At 39.7% G+C, this 26,296-nt stretch overlaps 1 protein-coding gene across 1 annotated transcript in view; it reads left to right on the forward strand.

The window, feature by feature from the left end:
* LOC308403419 (NACHT, LRR and PYD domains-containing protein 12-like) overlaps positions 1 to 26,296 on the forward strand; it is a 420,441-nt gene that overhangs the window by 222,244 nt on the left and 171,901 nt on the right. The window lies entirely within an intron of this gene.

The raw sequence follows: 26,296 nt of genomic DNA on the forward strand, positions 1-26,296 counted from the left end.
CATGTTTTAGTTGTGCTGAGATGAATATGATGTGAAAGTTGTGCTGACACTAAACTGCAGACATCAGGCTGATATTATACTGATCCACACTGAGGATCTTCATGGTAAAGTCTGTTTTCTTCTTCTCTGGTTTAGTCCATTGACTGCAGCAGAACAATGTTCACATTTCAAACAGTGAGACTCAACGTATGGCCCGCGGCCCACACACGGCCTGCCCACCTTTCCTGATTCAGAGAGAGGGGACCCTGATTAACTGTGTAGTGTTCTTCCTCACAGTTCTAAGTATCAAACACAACAATGAATAATCCATAGCTGACTGTCTTTAGCAGGTCAAAGGTCACGGCACACAGCAGACAGTGGGAAATATTATAATTCTGATCATTTATCAGCACATATCCATATGTATAAAAACAAAGCTGACACTGTGAGACTTGATCAGAGGTGTGATCATCACAGCAGAGGCCTTTGTGTCAAAGTCACTGAGGATCAAACAGAAACACATGAAGCAGATTTTCCTGTTCTGGCTTTTTATAGCAGATAACCTTCAAAATATTCTGCAGTCCATCAAAAACTGAAGCAAACCATGAATCAACATGTGAACATGACCTGATGCTGCTGAAGGGAAGCAAAGTTACAGAGGTTTGATTACAGACACAGCTGAGAGTTTGTAATCTGTCATCATTTTAAAAGGTTTAAATTTCTTCAGTATTGAACAGCAGAAATGAGGCTTTGTTTTCGGAGGCCGACAGCAGTGAACACAACAGCAGACTGGTGCGTAATAAGCAGTGAATAATGCAGGAAACAGATTTTTGAAGGTAAACTGTTCTTGAAATACACAGAGAGAGAGAGCTGTGCAGGAAGTAAAGGTCAAAGTCAGAGAGAATTCATGACGATGTTCATCAAACGTAAAGCGTAGTTTGGATCTTCTTCTGCTGCTGGTTCACTCAGTTTTGGTTGGAGACAGATGAAACCTGCAGCTTCAGGATCTGTGAGCTGTCCACTTTCAGCCCCGACGGCGTGTCCGTGTACGTGCCGTCGAGTGAACGATCCACGCTCTGTGTTTCCATCTTTGTGTGTTTAGCTGCTCTCATTTACTGTTTTATCTGTTTGCTTGTTGTTGAAATACTTTTGGGAGCTGAGATTCTGGCAAAATACATTTATATTAAAAATCGATTCAGGATTGAATGAATCAACATCGCTTTATTCAAATTAAAACCATTTAAATAGGAAAATCCATTTTTTTACAGCCGCCTCTAATGCTGGGTAATGTCAGCTGGTCCATGTGCAGCTGGCTGTGAGGCTCAGGGAGCGTCTACAAAGTGCAACACTGAAAGAACATCATCCATAAATATTGAGTAATAACTGGACTCTCATACAGCGAGACTCAAATGCCTTTAAACATCAGCTTATCCTGCTGATCCAAGTCCAACACTGAGTTTGTAAAAACATGTTTGTCAATCATTTTGTTTGGTTTCTGAGGAAAATGATTCAATAACTTGCTGCTAATACACAACATTTCATATTTCCTCATAACCCTCTTTTGTCTGACCATTTGACCCCGTTTGAATTTGCAATAAAGGATCCACAGAGTTTGGTGACAATAATGACAGTAGATGTTTGTGTGAAAGTGCTGGAAGCAAATGAGTGTGTGATGTTCTTTCAGTGTTGCACTTTGTAGACGCTCCCTGTAAGAGGCAAGTCAATGTTTATTTTTTTCCTTTTTGTTTTGGTGGCACAGGTGTATAGCTTTACCTGCGTCTCAGGTGATGGTATGTGGGTGTGGTCACAGTCTATTTACCTGATGTCGGTGTTCGCAGCAGGTGTGTTGGGTGAGTGGTTTGTGGGCAAACTTTTCTGTTGAGCGTCATTTTTTGGCACACCAGTTAATCCTTGCGCTAGTTGTAAATTGAAAGCCCAAATGTTTGTTCTTTTGTTCTTAAAATAAATGCGCAAAGTACAAGTACGACTCATTATGGATTATTGGAGGCACGTCACAGAGACACAACCAACTCAGCCGGCCGCGGCTTTATTTACGGATGAAAGTCGCAACATTTAGTCAACAGAAATCTTGTCTTTTATTGCACGCATTGAAACAATGGGGAGGATTTTTGGATGTGCGTTTTGGAGTCACAGAGCTTACAGATGAGTGGACGCAGTTCTCAAATGAGTAATTGGAAACGGCACCGTCACACTGGCATGTTGGAACGCAGCGCAACAGACACTTCAGAAGCGGATTCACTCTCTGTATTATTGGATGTTTTGAACACAGTTTGTAAGTGTCATCGCTTGTCCATTGGGGACATTGGTTTGATCTGCGTTGTGTGCGTGCGTGTGCTTGATTTGGCAAGCTGGAGGACTCTGCTCTGGTTTTGACAGCCTGTGACGCTGCTGCGCAATGGTTTACACGGAAGAAAAGTATTGGCTGTGATCTATCTTTGAAGCTGTGGAATATAATGTTGTTTTGATGCATGTGAAAAAGTGACGATGAGTGAAATAAAAGAAGCCGAACATGAACTGGAAGAAAAAAAGATCTGCAAAACTGACGGCTAAAGCGCTTGCTTTTAAAATGGAAACTTTGCAGAAAGAGCGAAAAGCTCATGTTAACAAGATTAAGGGTTAATTCGGGATATTAAAGAATTGATGAACAAGGATGACAATGCAAAAGCTGTGCTGCTTAACTTGGAAAAACTGAATGATTTGTATAAAAATGCCAAAGCTGTACATGATGCATTCATTTTATTGATTCCTAAAGATGAACAAGATGCTCATATTGACTGGTTTGGACGCATAACAAAATGTAATGATGATTTTGTTGAAGATGTGAAACGGTGGCTTCTTGAAGCTGGAAGACCTTTTATGGAAAAAGACAATGAAGCTGAGAAAGTGCCTACTGCTGTTACTTTGGATGTGGCCGTTTCTGCTGAGACTGTTTTATCAAAGGAGACGGTTTCTTCCACAAATGATAAACATAACATCTTAACATCTCCAAAGCAGGTTAAAACAAATTCTGACATACAAGATGAAATACAGCCAGGTGACAGTGTTTCAAACGTAGGAAGCAAAAAGAGTAAAATCAGTTCTTCAAGCTCAAACTCCAGAGCCTCAAGCACAACATCAGCACGAATAATGGCTGAAGCTGAAGCAGCTGCTCTGATGGTAAGGCAAAAACTGCTTAAGGATAAACATGCCTTGGAGGAACATGAAGCACAGTTAAGGAGACAGCGGGAGCAACTGGAGCTGGAAACAAATATAGCTGCCACGGTTGCAAAAATGAAAGTACTGAAAGGCTCAAAAGGATACAGTATTAAAAGTAAACTATCAAAAATATCAGATGGTATGGAGTCATATTTTGAAAAGGGACAGAAGGTAACTCAAGTGTTGAATACTAGTCTGGATACTCCTGTACATGAAAGGCAACATGTGCATATCTTTAGGGAACATAATGTTGCAGACTCACAATCTCTCTTAACCACAGGCAGAGTTCCAATACAACCTCAGACTCTTTCTGAAGATCCCTTGACATATCAGTCAACATTAGAAATTCACATGAAAATAAACATGTACCTTCTCAAATTTCTAGTCATGAATGTGACAAAGTGGCTAGGACAGAATTAATTTGCCATTTGTCACTTGTATATATTGTTATTTTGTATTCTGTTATTTTACAGTCAGCCATAATGCTTTAATTTAGACATTGCTGGTGTAACTTCTCTTAACACACACTCTCCCGGGTTTTGTTTGTGGTAGCAGTAGTTACATTCTTTACATCCATGCATGTGTTTTAAAGCAAACACTACTAACCATCAGATCATCTGAATTCTCTTCTGTTTACAGGCACATGTCTGGTAAATTATGTTTCTTTATGTTGCTTTGGTTATACTTACCATGGTGTCCATGTTGTGCATTCAGGTCCTATATGTGAGACAGGTGTATGGGAAGGGCCGCCCACTACTTCCTGTTTATATAGGGTCATGAGGTCAATGATTGCATCACTGGGTGTAACCAAATGGTGGGTTTTTCATTTTGTATAATATTGTTTGTTTTCTTTAAAGTAGCCTTTTGAGTTATATTGTATGCAGTGTTTTACTTTACAAACCATTTAGTTGAGTAAATGAGTTTGTCAGTTTCATGCATGACTTTATTCCTGTTCTTTGTTTAGAATTGTATTATTTGGTTTGACCTATATTTTTTTTTCAATTGTAGGGACTAACGAGGTCAGGTGTGGGCAAAGTCTTGTATAAAGCCAGTGGGATTTTTGCATGCCTGATTGTTTGTTTTATGGTAAAAGGGAGATGCTAGCAATAAAATATGCTTAAAAGAACTTCAATCATCTGCTAATGCTATTTACTAGTGATGGCCAAATGAAGCTTTCCGAAGCACTGAAGCTTGTATTGAAAAACGGTTCATTACTCGAAGCTTTTCAACACAGTCCTCTCCGGTGACATCTGGTGGTGAAAATTTTGAAGAGCAGCTTGAATCTGCAAAATAAAACGGACTGCTCAATTATCACTGCTCACTCAAGAGTGGAGTTCTCTCTGATATTGGGCCACCGTTCCGTTGCTTTGAACATGTAATTGGTTTTGTTTTCTCGATTGGGGGGCTGAAAAAAATGTAATGCGTATTTGCGTAATACATTTTGATCAATAAACTTTCCCTATTTAAACATGCACTATGGTGGCCTTTCTTTGCTCATAACTCCTTGATGTTGGTAAATACAATAAGTGAGCAATATATATAATATACATATGATAATGCACAGCACATTATGGAGTATGCCCCTGCTGTGAAGTCCTGCCTCCATCTACTTGTCGTTTAATCACTGGACAGCTGGACAGGTTCATACAAAATATTAGATTAGGCCAATTGTCCTATACATATTTTTGACCTAAGGGTGGGATTGATTGTGAACTGGAAAGGGAAAATGCTTAGGAAGCTGAGTACGGCTGCATCGTCACTGATTTGTAGAATCATTTTGATTCGATACAGGATCCGATTCAATTTGATTGGAATCTGGAAAGTTTTGCCTCAGTCAGAAATATTACAATTCTGATCATTTAACAGTATATATCCATAATTTCGTATCTATTAAAAGAAAGCTGACACATGTGAGACTCAATTAGAGATGTAAACAGAGAGTTATGAAACCTGCAGCTGCAGAAGCCAGCGAAAAAAAAAGAGGCAAACACAGCGCGGACCCGACGACACACCAAAATCTGACTCTGACGCGTCGGGTCCGCGCTCTGTGTTTACGTTTGTATGCAGAATCCGTAAACCTGCTCCCAGTTACTGTTTTAGCTGTATGGTGTTTGACGACATGTTGTGAGGTTTAACCTGAGATGCTGGCGTTTCAGGCATAATAACGTTAATTTACAAATCGACACAGGATTGTAATGAATCAATATCACTTTATTTAATTTAGCATGGATTGTAATCAGAAAAGCGATAATCAAAACCCACCCCTAATCAAGAACTTGCAAAGTAAAAACATGCTCTATGTCAGGTAGCCCTTTTGTTATTTACATTTAAAAAGAGGATTAGTGTTACTGTGCGCTGGCTGAGTCTGTTTCTTTTCTTAGAAATAGTTTCTCCTGCCCTGGAGAAAATCCACTTGCATGGAACAGAAGAGGCTGTGGAGTGCAGGAACTACACTGCAAGTTGGTAGATATGCAGGTATTCCTGGGTCCTGCAGACTATCACCTAAAAACAATAAACAAAATGATTTTCTAAACTGTGTAGCAATGTAATGTACGTATAGTGTCAAATACATTTTTGTAGTCTTCATTAGCTTTAATTCACATGGAAGTGTTCCTAAAGTCATATGCTGTAATGATATTTACATTATGAAAACATGATTTTGGACATTTCAAGTTTTTCACTTCGGCAGATAAAATGAATTGAGCAAAATCAACTCAAAATATTCCCACACGCCAGAACGTCCTCTCTTCCTCGCTGGCTCCATATCTGTCAGTGGAATGATCACCTCGTCGCTCTCTGTCACCATCAACACACTCCACGAATCCCTCTGATGATTCACTTCCTTATATCTGTTTGAATCAGGTACCGAAGCAGTTACGTGCGTAATGAAGCTTCGGACGTCACTGGTCACGTGACTTTTGCCAAACGAAGCAAGCCTCGACACAGTGCTTCTGAACCAGTGTGTTGTTTTTTTCGACACACGCTCCGGAGCGTCAGCTTCAAGCGGGCCATCACTACTATTTACTTATCACCTTCCTTGCTGCTTAAGTTATGCTACATCACAATGAAGAAGACCGTAACATCTTATCTGTCATGAGTAAGCAAAACGAACTCACTGCTTTATTAATCCAACAACATAGTCTTTCTTCATTACCTAAAAAGGAGATCCCAGTTTTTGATGGAGATCCACTTCAGTACCAGACTTTTATTAAATCGTTTGAACACAACATTGAAAGCAGAAATAAAAACCCTGGAGATTGTCTTTATTATTTGGAACAACACACAAAGGGTCAACCAAGAGAACTTGTAAGGAGTTGCCTACACATGACTTCAGAAGCAGGATTCAGAAAGGCAAAGTCTTTATTACGGCAGCATTGTGGTAATGAACATAAACTTGCCACGGCTTACATGAGCAAAGCACTTGCTTGGTCTTCAATAAAAGCAGAGGACACGAAAGCTCTTCATGCTTACACAATATTCCTAAGAGGCTGTTGCAATGCTATGGAAGATCTCAGTTATATGCAGGAGCTTGACATGCCTGCCAACATGTTAGCTATAACAAAGAAACTTCCGTACAGGCAGAGAGATAAGTGGAGAACTGCAGTCTGTGATTTCCATGAGAAGTGTAATCGACAAGCTACATTTAAGGATCTTGTGGAGTTTTTAGAAAAACAAGTGAAGATCGCATCTGACCCAGTGTTTGGGGACATCAAGGATATCTGCACGACAAACAGAGACACAAGAAAACTTAAGTCTCAAACTCACACAAGATTCAAAGAAAGTTCTTTTGCTACCTCTGTGATGGCATCTGAAAAAGAAAATAACAAAGTTAAGGAAAAGGAAAGAACAACACAAATGAGGAGTTGCTTGTTTTGCAATGGTGAACATACCTTAGAAAATTGTCAAGAGTTGGAAAGAAAAATGCAAAAAGACAAAATCACTTTTCTAAAAGAGAATGGAGTCTGTTTCGGATGTCTTTGTGAAGGTCACATTAGTAGAGACTGCAAAAAGCGCCTCAGGTGCAAGACGTGTGGCTTAAAGCATCCTCAAATGTTACACATCTATCAAAAGACAATGAGTAAAGAACAAGAATCAAAGGAACAAACTCAAAATCCTGCCATAGTCTCTATTCAGACCAGTGCTCTTACTGGGGCCGGTAAAGATGAATTCAAACTTTCAATCGTGCCTGTGAAAGTTAAGGCCAAGAAAGGAAATGTAACATTGAACACCTATGCATTTCTTGACCCAGGTCAGCTTTACTGCATCATTTTGTACAGTAAAGCTGATGAATGAGCTGAAAATGCATGGAAGAAGATCCAACATTCTGCTGAGAACTATGGGACAGAATAAGGTTGTTGAAACGGATATTATTGCAGATTTAGAAGTCGCTGGACTAGACGGAAATGAGTTTTGTGATCTTCCCATTCTTTATACTCAGTTCACTATGCCTGTCCATAAAGGAAACATTCCTCACCAGAACGATATAATCCGGTGGCCATATTTGAAGTCTGTACATCTGCCAGAAATTGACTCTGAAATTGATTTGCTAATTGGCTCGAATGTGCCAAAGGCTCTGGAACAACTGGATGTCATTAGAAGTGTTGGAGATGGACCGTATGCTGTTAAAACTGTCCTTGGCTGGACAGTGAACGGACCTTTGGGTGAGACTCAAACTGAAGTTCACAATCAGCCACAGATAAGTGTCAATAGAGTTTCAGTGGTGAAACTTTATGAGCTGTGGAATCAGCAGTTTAAAACTGATTTTCCAGAGTGTGCCAGAGATGAGAAAGAACCTTCTAAGGAAGACCAACAGTTTTTGGATAAAGTTTCCAATACTGCTAAGCTACATAATGGTCATTATTATATTGGACTCCCATTGAAAGACTTAAAGGTCTGCATGCCAGATAATAAAAGTGTTGCTGAACAACGCCTTCAGAATCTGAAGAAAAGACTTATGAAGAACTCTACTTTTCTGCAGGACTATAACAGCTTTATGTCAGATATGATCTCTGAAGGTTATGCAGAAAAGGTACCAGAAGACAACTTAGAACGGACGGATGGCAGGAATTGGTATTTGCCGCACCATGGTGTTCTGCATCCGCAAAAGAAAAAACCCTTAGAGTGGTGTTTGACTGTGGAGTCAAGTATCAAGGAGTGTCGCTGAATAGCAAGCTCTTACAAGGTCCAGACTTGACCAGCATGTTAATTGGAGTTCTGACAAGATTTCGTAAAGAACCTGTTGTCATTGCTGCAGACATTAAGGCCATGTTTCACCAGGTTAAAATACCAGAGGAGGATCGAGATATGTTGAAATTCCTTTGGTGGCCCAACGGAGATTACACTCAAGCCATGGTTGAATATAGGATGACAGTACATGTGTTTGGAGCAACTTCATCTCCAAGTTGTGCAAATTTTGCACTAAGGAAATGTGCTGAAAATCATAAACAACAGTTTAGCCTTCAAGCCGTGGATGCAATGTTGAACAACTTTTACGTCGACGATTGTCTCGTCTCAGCAGCCACAGAAGAGGATGCGATCGATCTCTATCATGAACTCTGTGCCATATGCTTGAAGGGAGGCTTTCCACTGAACAAATGGATAAGTAACAGTCGTAATGTGTTGGCTGTAATACCTGAAAGTAACAGAGCAAGCAAAATAAAGGATCTAGACTTGATCAGTGATGAACTTCCGGTGGAAAGAGTTTTGGGCATTCAATAGTGTGTGGAGTCTGACGTTTTCAAGTTCAGAATCACTCTAAGAGATCGACCTTTGACAAGACGTGGCATCCTTTCTGTAGTCAGCTCTGTTTATGACCCCTTAGGAATGTTGGCACCAGTAATCTTAACTGCTAAAAAGATTCTGCAAAATCTGTGTCGAAAAAAGATTGGATGGGATGATGCATTACCTGATGCAGTTATACAGGAATGGACTATTTGGATGCAAGAGCTCTACAAGTTGGAGGAGTTCAAGGTTGATCGTTGTTTTAAAACCAACAGTTTTGGAACTGTAAAAACTGCTCAGTTGCATCATTTCGCAGATGCATCTGAGGACAGCTATGGAATATTGACTTATTTGTTACTAAAGAACGAACGAGACCAGGCACACTGTGCATTCACTATGGGAAAGGCACGTGTTGCTCCTTTAAAACCAGTTACAATCCCTCGAATGGAGTTAACTGCTGCCACCTTAGCAAGCAGAATGGATGTAATGTGGAAAAAGGAGCTGCAGATGGAACTGAAGGACTCAGTATTTTGGACTGACAGCACCTCTGTACTAAAATATATCAACAATAAAACAACAAGGTTCCCCACTTTCGTCGCAAACAGAGTTTCTGAGATTGTCAAAGTTTCAAATCCTCAACAATGGCGATATGTGGACATGGATAACAATCCAGCAGATTTGGCTTCTCGAGGTTTAACGGTACAATCCTTTTTGAAAAATAAACAAACTTGGCTCTCTGGACCTCCATTTCTTCTACTACCACAAGAGGAGTGGCCTCAGAATCCTGATGAAGTGAAACAAATCTCATCAAGCGATGCAGAAATTAAAACAACAGTGAATGCTGTTCAGACTTCACAAGAAATGGATCCGGTTTCTCACTTCATTCAGTATTTTTCATCCTGGACTCAGCTGAAGCGTGCAGTAGCATGGATTCTGAGAGTTAAAAAACTGCTTCTGCATTACAGTAGAAGAAAACTACAGATTAAACATGATCCTGAACAAAATCTTGAACTTCAAATGAAGAAACACTGTCTGGACACCAGCAGTCTCAAAGTTGAGGAGCTGATTAGCGCTGAAATGGCTATAATCTCCTTTTGTCAAAGGAAGCAGTTTGCTGATGAAATCTCCTGTTTAACAAAAGGATCGAATGTTAAGAGAACCAGTCACATTTATAAACTTACTCCCATCCTGGAAGAAGGTGTGTTGAGAGTTGGTGGACGACTCAGTAGAACTGCAATGCCAGAAGAGAGAAAACATCCTGTTATTCTGGCCAAAGACTTCCACATTTCTAACCTAATCCTTCAACATGTCCATGAAGCGGTAGGTCATGGAGGTCGTAACCACATGTTATCTAAACTGCATCAAAAATACCGGATTTCTGGTGTCACAGTACCTATAAGAAAAATTGTGGCTAAATGCATTGTGTGTCGGCGCGTAAATGCCCCACCAGGACAACAGCAAATGGCAGACCTGCCCCTACACAGATTAACTCCGGATGAACCACCATTCACATATGTTGGAGTGGACTATTTCGGACCGTTTCTAGTGAAACGTGGAAGGACTACTGTAAAATGCTATGGTGTGATATTCACATGTTTAGCGTCAAGAGCCATTCATATTGAAATGGCATCATCACTGGACACAGACTCTTTTATCAATGCCCTTCGTTGCTTTATTGCCAGACGTGGTCAAGTAAAAGAACTGCGATCTGACAACGGCACCAACTTTGTGGGATCCCATCGTGAGCTGAAGGAAATGATAGCAGATTGGAATTAATGTCGTATACACAATACCCTTCTTCAAAAGGGCATTAAATGGACTTTCCATCCCCCAGCTGGCTCACATCATGGAGGTGTATGGGAAAGACTTATAAGATCTGTGAGAAAGATTCTTAATTCCACCTTAAATGTACAAAGTCTTGATGAAGAGAGCCTCAGGACTGTTTTATGTGAAGCTGAAGCTATTTTGATTGGCCGTCCTATTACAAAGGCTTCTACAGATCCAAATGACCTTGAAGCACTTACTCCAAATCACCTGTTGCTTCTTAAGACTGCACCATCATTACCACCAGGATGTTTTCAAAAAGATGACATATATATGCTTATCGCAGATGGAAACAAGTCCAATATATGTCAGATTTATTCTGGAAAAGGTAGATTAAAGAATATCTTCCACAACTGCAACAAAGACAGAAATGGTGCAACCCAAAACGAAACTTCATGCCAGGAGACATTGTGATCATTGTTGATGATTCCGCACCACGGAATTCCTGGATAACTGGAAAAATAGAAGAGACAATCCAGGACAAAGGGGGATTTGTTTGTCATCTTCGGATCAAGACAAAGACTGGATTCCTAAACAGACCTATAAATAAAGTCTGTCTTTTGCAGGAAACAGAGAATATTTAACATATTGGACTGACTGGATAATCTTTAAGTGACCTACTCCTTTTATTTATGGGTTATTAACTTCACAGATGGTGAACCACAAGTAGTAGTACTGATGCATGTTGCACTAAAGGGTGATTGAAATGTTTTATGAACAAGCAAATGATGTAAGACTTGATTATTTTGTAATTATTATTTAAAAGATAATAATTAGGGGCCGGTATTGTAAGAGCCAAGTCAATATTTATGTTTTTCCTTTTTGTTTTGGTGGCACAGGTGTATAGCTTTACCTGCGTCTCAGGTGATGGTATGTGGGTGTGGTCACAGTCTATTTACCTGATGTCGGTGTTCGCAGCAGGTGTGTTGGGTGAGTGGTTTGTGGGCAAACTTTTCTGTTGAGCGTCATTTTTTGGCACACCAGTTAATCCATGCGCTAGTTGTAAATTGATTGAAAGCGCAAATGTTTGTTCTTGTTTTGTTCTTAAAATAAATGCGCAAAGTACAAGTACGACTCACTATGGATTATTGGAGGCGCGTCACAGGGACACAACCAACTCAGCCGGCCGCGGCTTTATTTACGGATAAAAGTCGCAACACTCCCTGAGCACTTGTCTCACAGCCAGCTGCACATAGAGACCAGTGCTGTTAGTCCAGGTCAGAAGATGACTTGTTGGAATGAAAATGAGCTTGTAGTTTGTCTGCTTTAATAATGTGACTGGAAAAAGGTGTTGGACTTCAAATATGTCCATTTCTTTCACACTTCACCTTTAAAAATGAAGCCTTGTGGTTCCTGGAAGGAAAAACATGACTTTTTCACGTCTTTGTCCTGTTTTTATGATAAATGTACGACTTTAATATGAAACATTCAGAGTTTTTTCTCTTGTTGTATTTGTTTGAAGCTGCTTCCTGTTGGCTTCAGCTGTTTGGAGTTTCCATTTTCTAAACTTCTACATTCTGAACCTTCTTCAGCTCTGAACAGATGATGAAACACTGAATGATTTCAAGCTCACACTTTGTCTAATAAACTTACATCTTTCATTCTTTATACAGATTGAAGCTCTGTGGTTTGTCAGAGATCAGCTGTGATTATCTGGCAGCAACACTGAAGTCCAACCCCTCCCATCTGAGACAGCTGGACCTGAGAGGAAACAACCTGAAGGATCCAGATGTGAAGCAGCTGTCTGATCTTCAGCAGAGTCCAGACTACAGACTGGAGACTCTGCTGTAAGTAGAGTGATGGAGTGAGTGGGTGGTGCTGTCAGCAGTATTGTACTAAACACAGTCAGTATGAAACAAAGATCCAGTGTTTCCTGTAAAGCTGCAGCTTCTCAGTGAAGCTGTGAGAGGAGAATGGTGACAGGCTTCAGGATTGGACACAAACACTTCCTGTTTCTGACCTTTATGGTCACCATAGTAACAACTGACATGCTCTGATCAAATGCTGTCAACAGCCAATCAGCTCTCTGAACAAAGCAGCACGCAGACCAATGACTGCATTCATTTCCAAGTTTAAAGCAGTGAAGAACACAATCTGTAGGTGAGGAAGAATTTAGTGAGAGCAGATGTTTGGATGGAATTCCTCCAGTTAACAGCTGGAACCGTCCATCTGGATTGTTGGGCTTGTTGTTGGGGTTCCTACTAGAGACGGACCGATCCGATATTACGTATCGGTATTGGTCTGATACTGACCCAAATTACTGGATTGGATATCGGTGAGAAATAAAAAATGTAATCCGATCCATTAAATATCAATAAAGCACCTCACAAAACTTGCTACACGGCGTAACTCGGCTCATAACCGTAGCACGTCGCAGCAGTATGCATCACGTGATAGAGCAGTTGTGTGTATTTGTAGCCTCACCAGCATTTCATCTCCGAGGAAGTCATCCCATAGAGAATTAAAGCAAGTGTGTAAGTTAATCTCTGAATGTTTGTAAAGCATTCCCACGTTAAGCTTAACAACCAATTAATGGAGCGACTGCCTCTCCCTCTCCTGCTGCTACTTCAATCGTGAAACTGCTTAATGATCAGCTGATCGGCTTTTCTGTCGCGAGTCTGTCTCTCTTGTTTGTTTTTGGTCCACTTTGCACCAGAAAGAGGAAACCAGCGGCTGAACAACAGCAGAACGTTTAAGCTTGATAAGCTGTTGTTAGAATTTATTTAATATTACTTTCTACACCAGGATCTTTTTCTACAGCTGACAGCTGGTAACTGTGCAGGGGCGGATCTAGCAAAGTTTAGCCAGGGGGCCGATAGGGCATGAACAGGGAAAAGGGGGCACAAAGACATACTTTTCTTTCTTATTCTCATTTAAAATGTCTGGCTTTTAATAAATAATTATCTGAATCTTACACCCAAAGTTTTAATCTGATGTAAAATATATAGAAGTCCATTACTGTATATAGTAACTGTTAAGTCTAATATACCCTAGTAAGCTATAGTACTTTTTCCTTTGGGAAGGTACCATCTGTGAGTTCTGTAATTCTGTTGAAGAAAGATGTTGAATCTATTTAATTATTCTTGAAAAATAATTTATTTCTGTGCATTTTTTCCCCTGCATCAAATTAAATTTGATTACATCGATTAAGCATCATGAGATGGAGGGTGGTTCTCTATTTTTTTTTTTTTTGCTGGGAGTTTGCAACCCTATTAGTTAGGTTGCTTAATATTTCTGCTAAGTACTCTTTAAAATACCAGAATAGGGAGGATATTAATGATAGGTTTGTAGCTTGAACCTATCCGCTGGAACGTTGAGGACAATATAATTACACAGCAAGCAAGACACGAGTAGGCAAAGTTCTTCATGTTTCTCGTGCACGGGAGAGAACCGGACAAACGCCGTTCCTTCGCTTGACCCCAGTTGCTCTCTCCGTTCCCCCGTAACAATGCTCTTTTATTGAGGTTACATGAATATGCATAGGGTCATTAACATATGACGTCTACATACACACAAAGAGTACCTTGCCTTTGTGTGTGTGTGTGTGTGTGTGGTTTGTGTGAGGTCAAGATGTGACCCTGTGAAGACTCCCCAAAGCTGGTGCCAGGAGTCTAGCGGGTCCATCTGAACAAAAGGCTCTTATACTTAAAGAGATATACGTGTGTTTGCTATACCATATATCAACAAAGAGAAGATAGGATCTCTCTTATGTTCTTATGATCCAATGGCAAACTGCATCCTATGAGCAAACAAAGAAATTGTTAATTTAATAGTGAAAATAAGAAAGTAACATTTTCAAAAACAGCTCAGCTTGGTGGTGCTTCCTCCGGGTGTGCAAATCACATGTCTCTCTGCAGAGTGGTTTGAGTTCTGCAGGGCGTCATGAATGTCTCTTCCAGTTGTTTCCATCACTGTCCATAGGACCAGAGTCCTAATGTATGTAGAATAGACATTCAAACATACCAGTTAGTTTTGTTGTTTGTCAACATGGGTCTCAGCTATTTCCAAAGCTGCAGACCTCTCAGCACTCTAGTTTTATGGCCTCTACCAACCCCCATCACCTCACTTCAGGCCTTCGTACTGCGAGGGGGATATTTATGACTCCTCCATTGTCCACGCTCTGCAGAAAAAACCCTCAGTGGAAAGGGTGCTGGGTTCAGTTATCTCACTGCTGTTATGATCCCAGCAGCCTTCAGAGTGTCATCGTATGCACAGTATAGTGACACAGCATTAGGTGATGTTCATAGGAAACTGCTGTCATCACCACCATAGCTTTTGGTTCCTGTGTTTTTCACAGGATCATGATGCCATCCTTAGACTCCCTCTGCGCTGTCGATGGAGCTTGGCACGCTCCCCTCATCCCTCAGGTTCTCATGTTCCAACGCTGCTGAAGATTTAAGGCAGAGCACGTCGTACACCTTAGTTTTCTTCCTCAGCGTCAACATTAAATCTTTCATTTTATTTAAAATCTTGCTGTGGGAAGTCTCCTCTTGATCTCCTGGAAGCTCAGGAGCACAGCTCTCTGTGTGATGTCTGCTGTGCTGAAGATGATCTCATGATGGGCCCCAACCAGCTTGACCTTTGACCTCAACCACTGCCTGGCTGTCAGCTTGCCTGGAATGGTTCTTGCTTCTCACTGGGCCTCTGAAGATTTCTCAGGAGATTACTGCTGCACCTGTATTTCCTTGCTAGGAGGAAAAACTTCTATTTGGAGAGCATGTCAACAATCATCAAACCACATTCTTTAGTTCAGTGAACTTCACTTATAGGCCATCAAAGCCTCATCTGAACATGGATGCACCACTTGCATAGGTTTAATACCTGTAAATAAACGGTTAATCACACAAATCACTGCAACAATAATAGTAAACATTGTTTAATGTTAATTCCGGACCCCACCTCTTGACGTATGGACACTCCCACACGTCAACTCATCAAACCTGGATCCCTGTCTTAAAGAAAAAGGTTAGCTAGATCATATCCCAGGCAACATCAGGGTGTCTCCTCCGGAGTAACTCCGTAACCCTGCAATAAAAGATGTTAGTGTGTTTGCATATTAAGTTTGCTTAACACCTGGCTCTCCCAGGAGCCTGCATACACACCATCATGGCCTGGAAAGCAAAATCTGGAAGTGAAATCAAACTTCACACTTATAAACAATTATATCATAAGAGCAATAAGCATTCAACATCAGCAAGACAAGTGTCATGTGCAGATTTTCTCAAATCAGTAAACTACAACTATTACCCTAATTTGCCTCAGACATGGATCATCCCATGTAACATTAATGTAATCGGTGACTTCCCTTAAGCAAAGTCACTCCACTCATATATCACTATGAGCTCAATAGCCCATATTAAACTATTCCATAAACACTGCATCCCTTATTTGTTTTTCTCATGTCACTTGTCCGCTTCTGCTGAATCCTCTACATGCACACATTGACGGTGGTCAGACGCAGGTCGACAGGTTCCAGAGGTGCCATAAAAAGACCATAAAGTTAGCCATCCATAGCTGTGGAAAGAAGCGACACTAGTTTTCAACACAGGAAATTTCTCACATGTTATTCACATTGTCAAAGTAACCTTCACATTTTCCCAAAAACACAGTGTAACAGCATCACCACTCCTAACCTATAAACAAAGTTTTCTTCACACATAAACCCAGAAATCCTGTAGTAAGAAAAAACATCAGCCAGTTGTCCTGGTATAAATCGCATCATCAATTCACATGAAGAACTGTAATGCTGTAGAAAAGAAATGCAAACGTTAGCGCTGCGCAGGTGTGTACACACTTTCTCACAGTTTCCTCCGTGAGCAACACAAGGTAGTGAATAACACCCCTGGTAGATGCACAGACACAGAAAGTGGCACTTAACAGGTTAAATCGTCATGCAACCTCGAACGTTGCTGTCATCTTTCTGCTCCTGTAAAAGAAAATACACATAAATTCATCTGCACCTTTGTCAGGTGGGGGTTAACCCTGAGTTGTGTTACATCAGTGAAGTCTTGTCAGCTTTTGTCAGCTTTTACCAGTCAGTCAGTTTTTTTCCTCTTTCACTCATTCATTCAAGCATTCATTCTTTCTTTCTTTGCTGATAGTGGAATCAATTGTCGCATTTAGTTTCCATTCTCAGCAAAATGACATCATTTCAAAAAGAAAAAGAAGAACTTTAGTTCGGATTACATCGCTGAATCCTTTTTGGGCAGGGACTTACTTTCTAATTGTCCCAAATAAGTGGCTTTCTCCAGAGCCCATTCTAATGTGGAGAAACTCACTTGTAACAATTTCCTCGACGACGTGTCGTACAGTGCTTTCTGTTCTAATCGTGCAGATCTGCTCAAACGACAGAGATTATCGAACAAAATTTTTAGTGCACTGTGAAAGTATCAAAATAAAAAGGCCTTGTTAAGTCATGAAACAAGCTCCTCATCTCAGGAGGGTAAATCATACCATTAGCATGGTTCATCATGCCATCATACTAATTGGCAGGCTCAACTTTACAACAAAAGAAAAATCATCAGCTAGATTAACTCCAAACCAACCATCAGCTGCACAACACATAACATAACCCTAATGTGTCTTATTAGCTATGAGTTTAATCCCCAGGTCTATGCTCTTCACTCATTTAGGCCACAGATTTTATTCAGTTTTCCTTTTTCCCTTCATCATAAAACATGTGACATGTTGTCATGCACTTCACAAAAGAAGTTTGTTCTGACGTATTCAGAGTTGTGTATCTGGGTACAGGATTCACTCGCACATCAAAACAAAAAACTCAGTGTTTTAGAGTCTCCACTCAACACACAACAAACTCCAACACATCTCATTCACTCGTGCTAGAATTCAGTCACCTTTCATTAATCTAAGAACGATCAACTAATTTGCATATCAGCTATTAACCCACTAAGTTGACAGGACAATAGAAAAGCATGTTCAAAATATTATCACAAAAATAGAATTTCCCTCATACAGTAAATCACTTGTGCTGCATCAATCAAGCAGCAAGCATCTCCCAATTTACTATATCAACGACTAAATCTATTGTCTTGTCTGATCACTGGTTGGTCAAACCAGAATCTTTTTTTTTTTCCACAAAAGTTAAACTGTTGTCCTGCAACCTAGAGAGTCAATTGTCAGCATTGGATAAATTCAGTATTTGATAACAAGTGTCTGTTAAATTGACACTATTTTAACACTGATGAAAGATAACAAGCTGATCTTCATTGCATGTGTGTTTGTGTTATTAGGCAGGTTTAATCAATGTCTGTGGAGCTGCATCTCCAGCAAGGCAAGGCAAGGGAAGGCAAATTTATTTGTATAGCACAATTCAACAACAAGCTGATTCAAAGTGCTTTACAGAGACATTAGAAACAAAAACAAATAAAAAGCATGATTTAAAATTGATTAAAACAAGCAAACAAACAAACTAACTAAACACACACATTCACATTCACACCTGTTCGCGCGATCTGAAGCCTTATCGTAAGGGGAGCTACCAGTCCTTCTGTGGACGAGCTACTTTCTATTTTAAATTCCCTGAATTTAAAATACTCTCTAGACCCAGTCTAGACCCAGCTGGGGAGCTACCCAGAGCTCTAAACCCACACCTGTTCTAAACCCACTTAACAAACAAACAAACAAACAAAACAGTATATAAAATCAAAACAGATAAAATCAGAACAGTAGATAAAATCAGTAGTTAATGTAAGTTTTGAAATTTAAGCTTAAAAGTGTGGATTTGGTGCTTTATTCAAATGCAGCTGATAATAGGAGAGTCTTCAACCTGGATTTAAATAAACTGAGTGTTTCAGCTGATCTGAGGCTTTCTGGGAGTTTGTTCCAGATATAAGGAGCATAAAAGCTGAATGCAGCTTCTCCGTGTCTGGTTCTGACTCTGGGAACTGATAAAAGACCGGATCCAGATGACCTGAGGGATCTGGAAGGTTCATACTGGGTCAGGAGGTCACTGATGTATTTTGGTCCTAAACCATTCAGAGCTTTATAGACCAGCATTAGAACTTTAAAGTCTATCCTCTGACGGACAGGGAGCCAGTGTAAAGACCTCAGAGCTGGACTGATGTGGTCCACTTTTTTGGTCTTAGTGAGGACTCGAGCAGCAGAGTTCTGAATGAGCTGTAGTTGTCTGACTGATTTTTTAGGTAGACCTGTAAAGATGCTGTTACATTAGTCAAGCCTACTAAAGATGAATGCATGGACTAGTTTTTCCAGGTCCTGTTGAGACATCAGATCTTTTATCCTTGAAATATTCTTGAGGTGATAGTAAGCTGACTTTGTTATTGTCTTAATGTGTTTTTCTAAGTTTAGGTCTGCATCCATCACTACACCCAAATTTCTCGCCTGGTTTGTGGTTTTTAGATGTATAGATTGAAGTTCTCTGGTGACCTGTAATCGTTTTTCTTCAGCGCCAAAGACTATTACCTCAGTTTTGTTTTTGTTTAGCTGGAGAAAATTGTGGCACAACCAGTCATTAATTTCCTCAATGCATTTACCAAGAGCCTGTACAGGGCCTTGGTCTCCTGGTGACATTGTGATATATATTTGTGTGTCATCTGCATAGCTATGATAGTTTATTTTGTTGTTCTTTATAATCTGTGCCAGTGGGAGCATGTAAATGTTAAACAGAAGGGGTCCCAAGATGGAACCTTGGGGAACTCCACATGTGATACTTGTCTGCTCAGATGTGAAGTTACCTATTGATACAAAGTATTTCCTGTTTTCTAAGTATGTCTTGAACCAGTTTAGTACAGTTCCTGAAAGACCTGTCCAGTTCTCCAGTCATTTGAGTAATATGTTGTGGTCAACTGTATCAAATGCTGCACTGAGATCCAGTAAAACTAGGACTGACATTTTTCCACTGTCTGTATTCAGACATATGTCATTAAACACTTTGGTCAGAGCGGTTTCAGTGCTGTGGTTCTGTCTAAAACCTGACTGGAAGGCATCGTAGCAGTTATTCTGTTTTAAGAAGTAACTGAGCTGTTGAGAAACTGCTTTTTCAATGATCTTACTTAAAAATGGGAGATTTGAGATCGGCCTGTAGTTGTTAATTTGTGTCTTGTCAAGATTGTCCTTTTTCAGTATAGGTTTTATTACGGCAGTTTTAGTGATTCTGGAAACACACCTGATAATAAAGAAAAGTTGACGATCTGTAACAGGTCTGACTCTAAAGTCTTTGAGACCTTTTTGAAAAAACTTGTTGGCAGGACATCTAAACAGCAGAAGGAGGAGTTCAGTTGACCTAAGATGTACTCCAGGTCTTTGCTGTTAATCGGGTGAAACTGTTTCATGGTGTTTAAACAGTTTTTTGGTGGACACAGTACATATCCTGGATCTGCTGTTGATGTACCAATTGCTTGTCTAATTTTTTGGATTTTTTCTGTGAAGAATTTGGCAAAGTCATTGCAGGCCATGGTCGAATGAAGTTCAGCTGCCACTGACACAGGAGGGTTTGTTAGCCTGTCAACTGTAGAAAATAAGACCCGAGCATTATGGCTGTTTTTAGTGATGATGTCAGAGAAGTAGGACCTCCTTGCACTCCTCAGTTGTAAATTATAATTGTGAAGTTTCTCTTTATAGATGTTATAGTGAACCTGGAGGTTTGTTTTTCTCCATCTGCGCTCAGCTTTCCTACACTCTTTTTTTTTCATTTTTCACCAGTGTGGAGTTTCTCCATGGAGACTTTTTCCTTCCAGAGATAACCTTCACCTTAATGGGAGCAATAGTGTCCATTACATTTAACATGTTAGCATTGAAGCTATTGACGAGCTCATTGACTGACCCTCTGGACAGGTCAGGTGTTAATGGGAAGACCTGGTTAAAAATTGCACTACTGTGTTCAGTTATACACCGTTTTGTGATCACTGTTGTTGATATATTTATGTGGGCTGAGATTTTACTTTCAAAGAAAACACAGTAATGATCAGACACGCCCACATCAGACACAGTAACTGAAGAGAAAATCTCCGTCCCGGTTTCCCTCCAAGGCGTGAGCACCGATAAGCAGAGTTTTGTCCTTTCCTCCTAATTATTCAAAGTAACACTCAGGTATGCCGCTCAGCTGGGTTAGTTACGACGTCGGGAGTAGCTTGGGAGAACAAGGAAACACAGACTGCTTCAGGTTGCCTTCCCAAACCAACTCAAAGGTTTATTTAGTACATAACAGCTTATATAGAGGAAAAAAAAGGTTCGTGTGTCAGCTGGTTCTCAGTTCAAACCGGTACAGACCAAATAAGGGAACGTCTTCCTGCCTTGTGAGCAAAGAAGTATCCTTTGTATAGTTTATCAGTTCAGCTACAATTTATGATCATCCCAGCAAAATACACTCCTAGAGATAGAATACAGAGTTCTTTCATTAGTGAATTCTGAAACGAACCACCTGGCCTTTAACAAGCTCTTTTCTAGGAGCTAAAGAAGGGAGGATGGGAGTAAGGAAGTGATCTCGTCTCTGTGGTATTTTCGACCTTGGGGTACCAGCCTGTGAGTCTTACACATTAATTCTTGGGTCACAGAGAAAGAGAAAAACAACTAGTAAATGGGCCTTATTGAGTAACAGTTTTCCTGTATAATATCACTATAAAACAATATCCTGTAAATGCTACCATGGTATCAAAATATCACAACAGTAACCTTTGAAATGTTCAGGCCCTTGGAGATCAGTAGGTCAAGAGTGTGTCCTCTATTATGTGTGGCCTCTGTTACATGCTGAGTCAGCCCAAAGTTGCCCAGAGTGTTACTCAGGTCTTTAGTCCCTTTGTCCTGAGGGTTGTCCACATGGATGTTAAAATCCCCAACAATAATTACACAGTCAAAATCAACACAGATCACAGACAGCAGTTCACTGAGGTCATTAAAAAAGTCTGTGCAGTATTTGGGAGGCCTGTAAACATTAAGAAACACAACTTTGGATGGGGCCTTCAGCTGTAAAGCCACATATTCAAAAGACTGAAAACTTCCAGGAGATAGCTGCTTACATTGAAATGATTCATTAAATAAGACAGCAACCCCTCCTCCTTTCCTGCTCACCCTGGCCGCACTGATAAAACTGTAGTTAGGAGGGGTCGTCTCGATGAGAACAGCTCCACTGTTACTTTGGTCCAACCAAGTTTCAGTTAAAAACATAAAATCAAGGCTGTGCTCAGTGATTAAATCATTAATTAAAAATGTTTTCCCAGCTAAAGATCTAATGTTTAATAAAGCCAACTTAACCCTTGTGTTGTCCACGGGTCATTTTTGTCCTCTAAAGAAATCTTTTGCTATCAAAAATGTATTTGTTATTCATCAAATGGGCTGAAAATAACAGAAGTTATTCATTACTATACTATGAATGATTGGAATAAGTTTCAAGTAATTTGATTTATTTATGTGGTTTTTATTGAATTTTATAACGTTGTTGGCCCTCGTGGACAAAAATGACCCCAAAGTACAAAGTGTTGCAAAGAGCCGTATTTTCACACCATACTGTTTTCAAACATCTTTGATCTTGGATCACTGATGTGTGGGGTCAAGCACTGGTCATAACAACCACAACAGGCAGCACAATGAGGAGGCAGGTGCTCTATATTCAATGAAATTTTATCTATACAGCGCCAAATCACAACAACAGCCGCATCAAAGTGTTTCGTATTGTAAGGTAGACTCTACAATAATACATACACAGAAAGTATCCTCAAAAGCCTCCATTGCACTGGAGATTTGCATACTTTGATGAGCATACTTTTTTTTACCATGTTGTGCAAAGCAATGACCAGTAGGACAAAGCACATATTGTCCTCTAGTATAATGAGGAGGGAGAATCAATGTTCAGGAAGATCCAGGGTTAGAAGATATAGAAAATATTGTCAATATTTAGAGCACATGCTACCCTTTCTCTGAAAAAGCACATCAGCCACCTGCAGAAGTGGAAGAAGGCTATGAAGTGAAGAAAAGTGATGAAGAATCTGAACTATGTTCAAGTAGGTTCTCAGGCATCCAGGACATGGTAGTCTGAGGAGCTTGGAGAGAAAGTGACTGGGCTTCTTGAAGTTTCTTGAATTTTCAGAATGTGAAACTGAAATAGAAGATGTGTCAGAGGACTACACATCATCCATTTCAATTATGATGAAGACAAAGAATCAAGCAGGAAAGAGGAATCAGCTGAGAGAGGAATATTTGCAGTAACGTGAGGAAACACTGATCTGGTCTTCTAACCTTCCCAGTGACAGACGATGCCTGACTCTCTCATGTGCCTCAGAGAAAGATGATCTACCACAGTCCAAGCACATGTGCCAGGTCCCATACTCCTTCAGTGGCTTTTCTACTCGAGTACTGAAAGCATTATACACAGTGTATTCTGCTTGTATTCTGCTTTTTAACGTTCACATGCCAATGGATGCATCAGAGACCAAGTTGGGGTTCAGTAACTTGCCCAAGGACACCTTGGTAAGAACTCCAGACTAGAGCACACAGAGATTGAACCAACAACCATCCAATTAGCAGATGACCTGCTCTACAGCCAACTCAATGATGAACAAGGAGGGACAACAAGAGAGGAAGAAAAATGGACCGAATGCAGCTGTAGGCATATGTGGGTGTGTTGATTCTTACTGCCGTGCATCCAGTAGAGTCGCTACGGCCAGTTTATGACATCCTGAGTCTGGTAGAGAAGTTTTCATGCTGACACAAGATTAATCATAGAAGCACAAAAAGGACATAATTTCTTGATAAAGACACAATAGATGATCGTCGTTCATGACACAAACGTGCTCCCATTTGAGGTGTATGATGTGTGTTGGTGTTGACTTGACTTGAAACACAAGTGGGTGTTCCTCCTGCTGTGATGTAAGATCCTGGTACTGATGTGACTGTATGAGCACCAAGTCCCCTTCAGAGGACTCTGTCCCCTCCAACAGAACATCCAAGTAAACCAGGGAACTTTGAGACAAAAACATGGGCAGCATGTGATGCAGGTCCAGCTGTACATGGAACATGCTCGTGTGCGATGGCAAACCGTCTGTCCTGCAGTCAGGACACGAGTTGTCCCTAACATTGCAGGTTTCCAAAAGAAAACAATCACCTGTAACAGCTTGTTTACTGTATATGCCCCTTGGCCTGCAACTGCAGAAAGAATGCTGTCCATGATGGGACCAGTGCAGAGGAATAAACCTGAGCTTCCTCCTGCACTTGGGTCAAATATGGACACGCCTTTGTCCTCATGAAAGTTTGCCTTCACTCAGACTCATGCCCTCCTACCATGCCAAAATATAGAAAACTGTCAGGCAATGAGTTGGAATAAAGTTGAATAAAACCTTGAAACACAGAGATGGATGATATTTTATACTTGTTGCTTCAAAGCAAACGGGGTCATTTTTGAGCCCTGAGGACCACAGGTGTGATTATGTGCTGCCATTTAAAATTTATAAATGGTTCAAAAAAAGAATTCTCACTAAAGTTCAACATACAGCACTCTGTATGTTGAACTTTAGTGAGAATTTTTAAAAAAAAAATTTTTTTTAAATATTTAATTTAATTAAATATTTAATTTTCTTGTTTTATTTTCGCTAAAAAACAGGGTGTATTTTTTGTAAACAAGGTCTGGTGGCCCTAAAATGTAAAATGTTGAGTAAATTTTGTGTTAATGTGTTGGTCTTAAGTAAAACTAAGGTGTAACACTGAATTGATTGACAATTTATACTTTATACTTTAAAAAAACAGTCAAATGAAGTGGGGACATTTTTGAGCCCTGAGGACCACAGGTGTGATTATGTGCTGCCATTTAAAATTTATAAATGGTTCAAAAAAAGAATTCTCACTAAAGTTCAACATACAGCACTCTGTATGTTGAACTTTAGTGAGAATTTTTAAAAAAAAAAATTTTTTTAATATTTAATTTAATTAAATATTTAATTTTCTTGTTTTATTTTCGCTAAAAAACAGGGTGTATTTTTTGTAAACAAGGTCTGGTGTCCCTAAAATGTAAAATGTTGGGTAAATTTTGTTTTAATGTGTTGGTCTTAAGTAAAACTAAGGTGTAACACTGAATTGATTGACAATTTATACTTTATACTTTAAAAAAAACAGTCAAATGAAGTGGGGACATTTTTGACCCCTGAGGACCACCAGTGTGATTATTTGCTGCCATTAAAAATTTTCAAACGCTTGAAAAAAAACTTTCTCACTAAAGTTCAACATACAGCACTCTCTAGTTATTCAGATAGTCAAAATTATCTAAACAATTAAATATTTAATTTTCTCAATTTGTTTTCGCTAAAAAACAGGGTTTATTTTTTGTAAAGAAGGTCTGGTGGCCCTAAAATGTAAAATGTTGAGTAAATTTTGTGTTAATGTGTTGGTCTTAAGTAAAACTAAGGTGTAACACTGAATTGATTGACAATTTATACTTTTTACTTTAAAAAACAGTCAAATGAAGTGGGGACATTTTTGACCCCTGAGGACCACCAGTGTGATTATTTGCTGCCATTAAAAAAATTTAAATGGTTCAAAAAAAAAAATTCTCACTAAAGTTCAACATACAGCACTCTCTAGTTATTCAGATAGTCAAAATTATCTAAACAATTAAATATTTAATTTTCTTTTTTTATTTTCGCTAAAAAACAGGGTTTATTTTTTTGTAAAGAAGGTCTGGTGGCCCTAAAATGTAAAATGTTGAGTAAATTTTGTTTTAATGTGTTGGTCTTAAGTAAAACTAAGGTGTAACACTGAATTGATTGACAATTTATACTTTTTACTTTAAAAAACAGTCAAATGAAGTGGGGACAGTTTTGACCCCTGAGGACCACCAGTGTGATTATTTGCTGCCATTAAAAATTTATAAACGCTTGAAAAAAAAAAATTCTCGCTAAAGTTCAACATACAGCACTCTCTAGTTATTCAGATAGTCAAAATTATCTAAACAATTAAATATTTAATTTTCTCAATTTGTTTTCGCTAAAAAAACAGGGTTTATTTTTTGTAAAGAAGGTCTGGTGGCCCTAAAATGTAAAATGTTGAGTAAATTTTGTGTTAATGTGTTGGTCTTAAGTAAAACTAAGGTGTAACACTGAATTGATTGACAATTTATACTTTTTACTTTAAAAAACAGTCAAATGAAGTGGGGACACTTTTGACCCCTGATGGCTCACATTGTATGCAAATCGGGAGGACATCACAAGGGTTAAGTGTTTTAGAGGCATTACTTGTCCCCTCGTGTTTGGGAGCAGTCTGTGGCACACAAGGTATGTTTACTATGTTTAAAGATCTTTTAGAGTGCAGCTCTCTGTGTTTTGACCAGGCCACATGTCTCTTTCTGTCACCTAAAAGTACAGAGATTTTAAAACCTTCTAGTAAACAGGGTCCCAGCTTCTCCTGGGAAAAGTCACCACTGCCATAATCCTCGCAGCCCGGACCCTTCACACATCACACATCAGACTGCGGAGACAGAGCATGAAGGTGGTAAGGAGGAACTAAGGGGGGCGAGGCTAGGCAATGTGACTTCGATTGCTCTGTTGAGGGTGGGGCTCGATGGCGAACCTTTGGCCGCTCTGGTGGGGGGTTTGTG

This window comes from Rhamphochromis sp. 'chilingali' (assembly GCF_963969265.1).
Source record: "Rhamphochromis sp. 'chilingali' genome assembly, chromosome: 1".
In the NCBI taxonomy this organism is placed as follows: Eukaryota; Metazoa; Chordata; class Actinopteri; order Cichliformes; family Cichlidae; genus Rhamphochromis; species Rhamphochromis sp. 'chilingali'.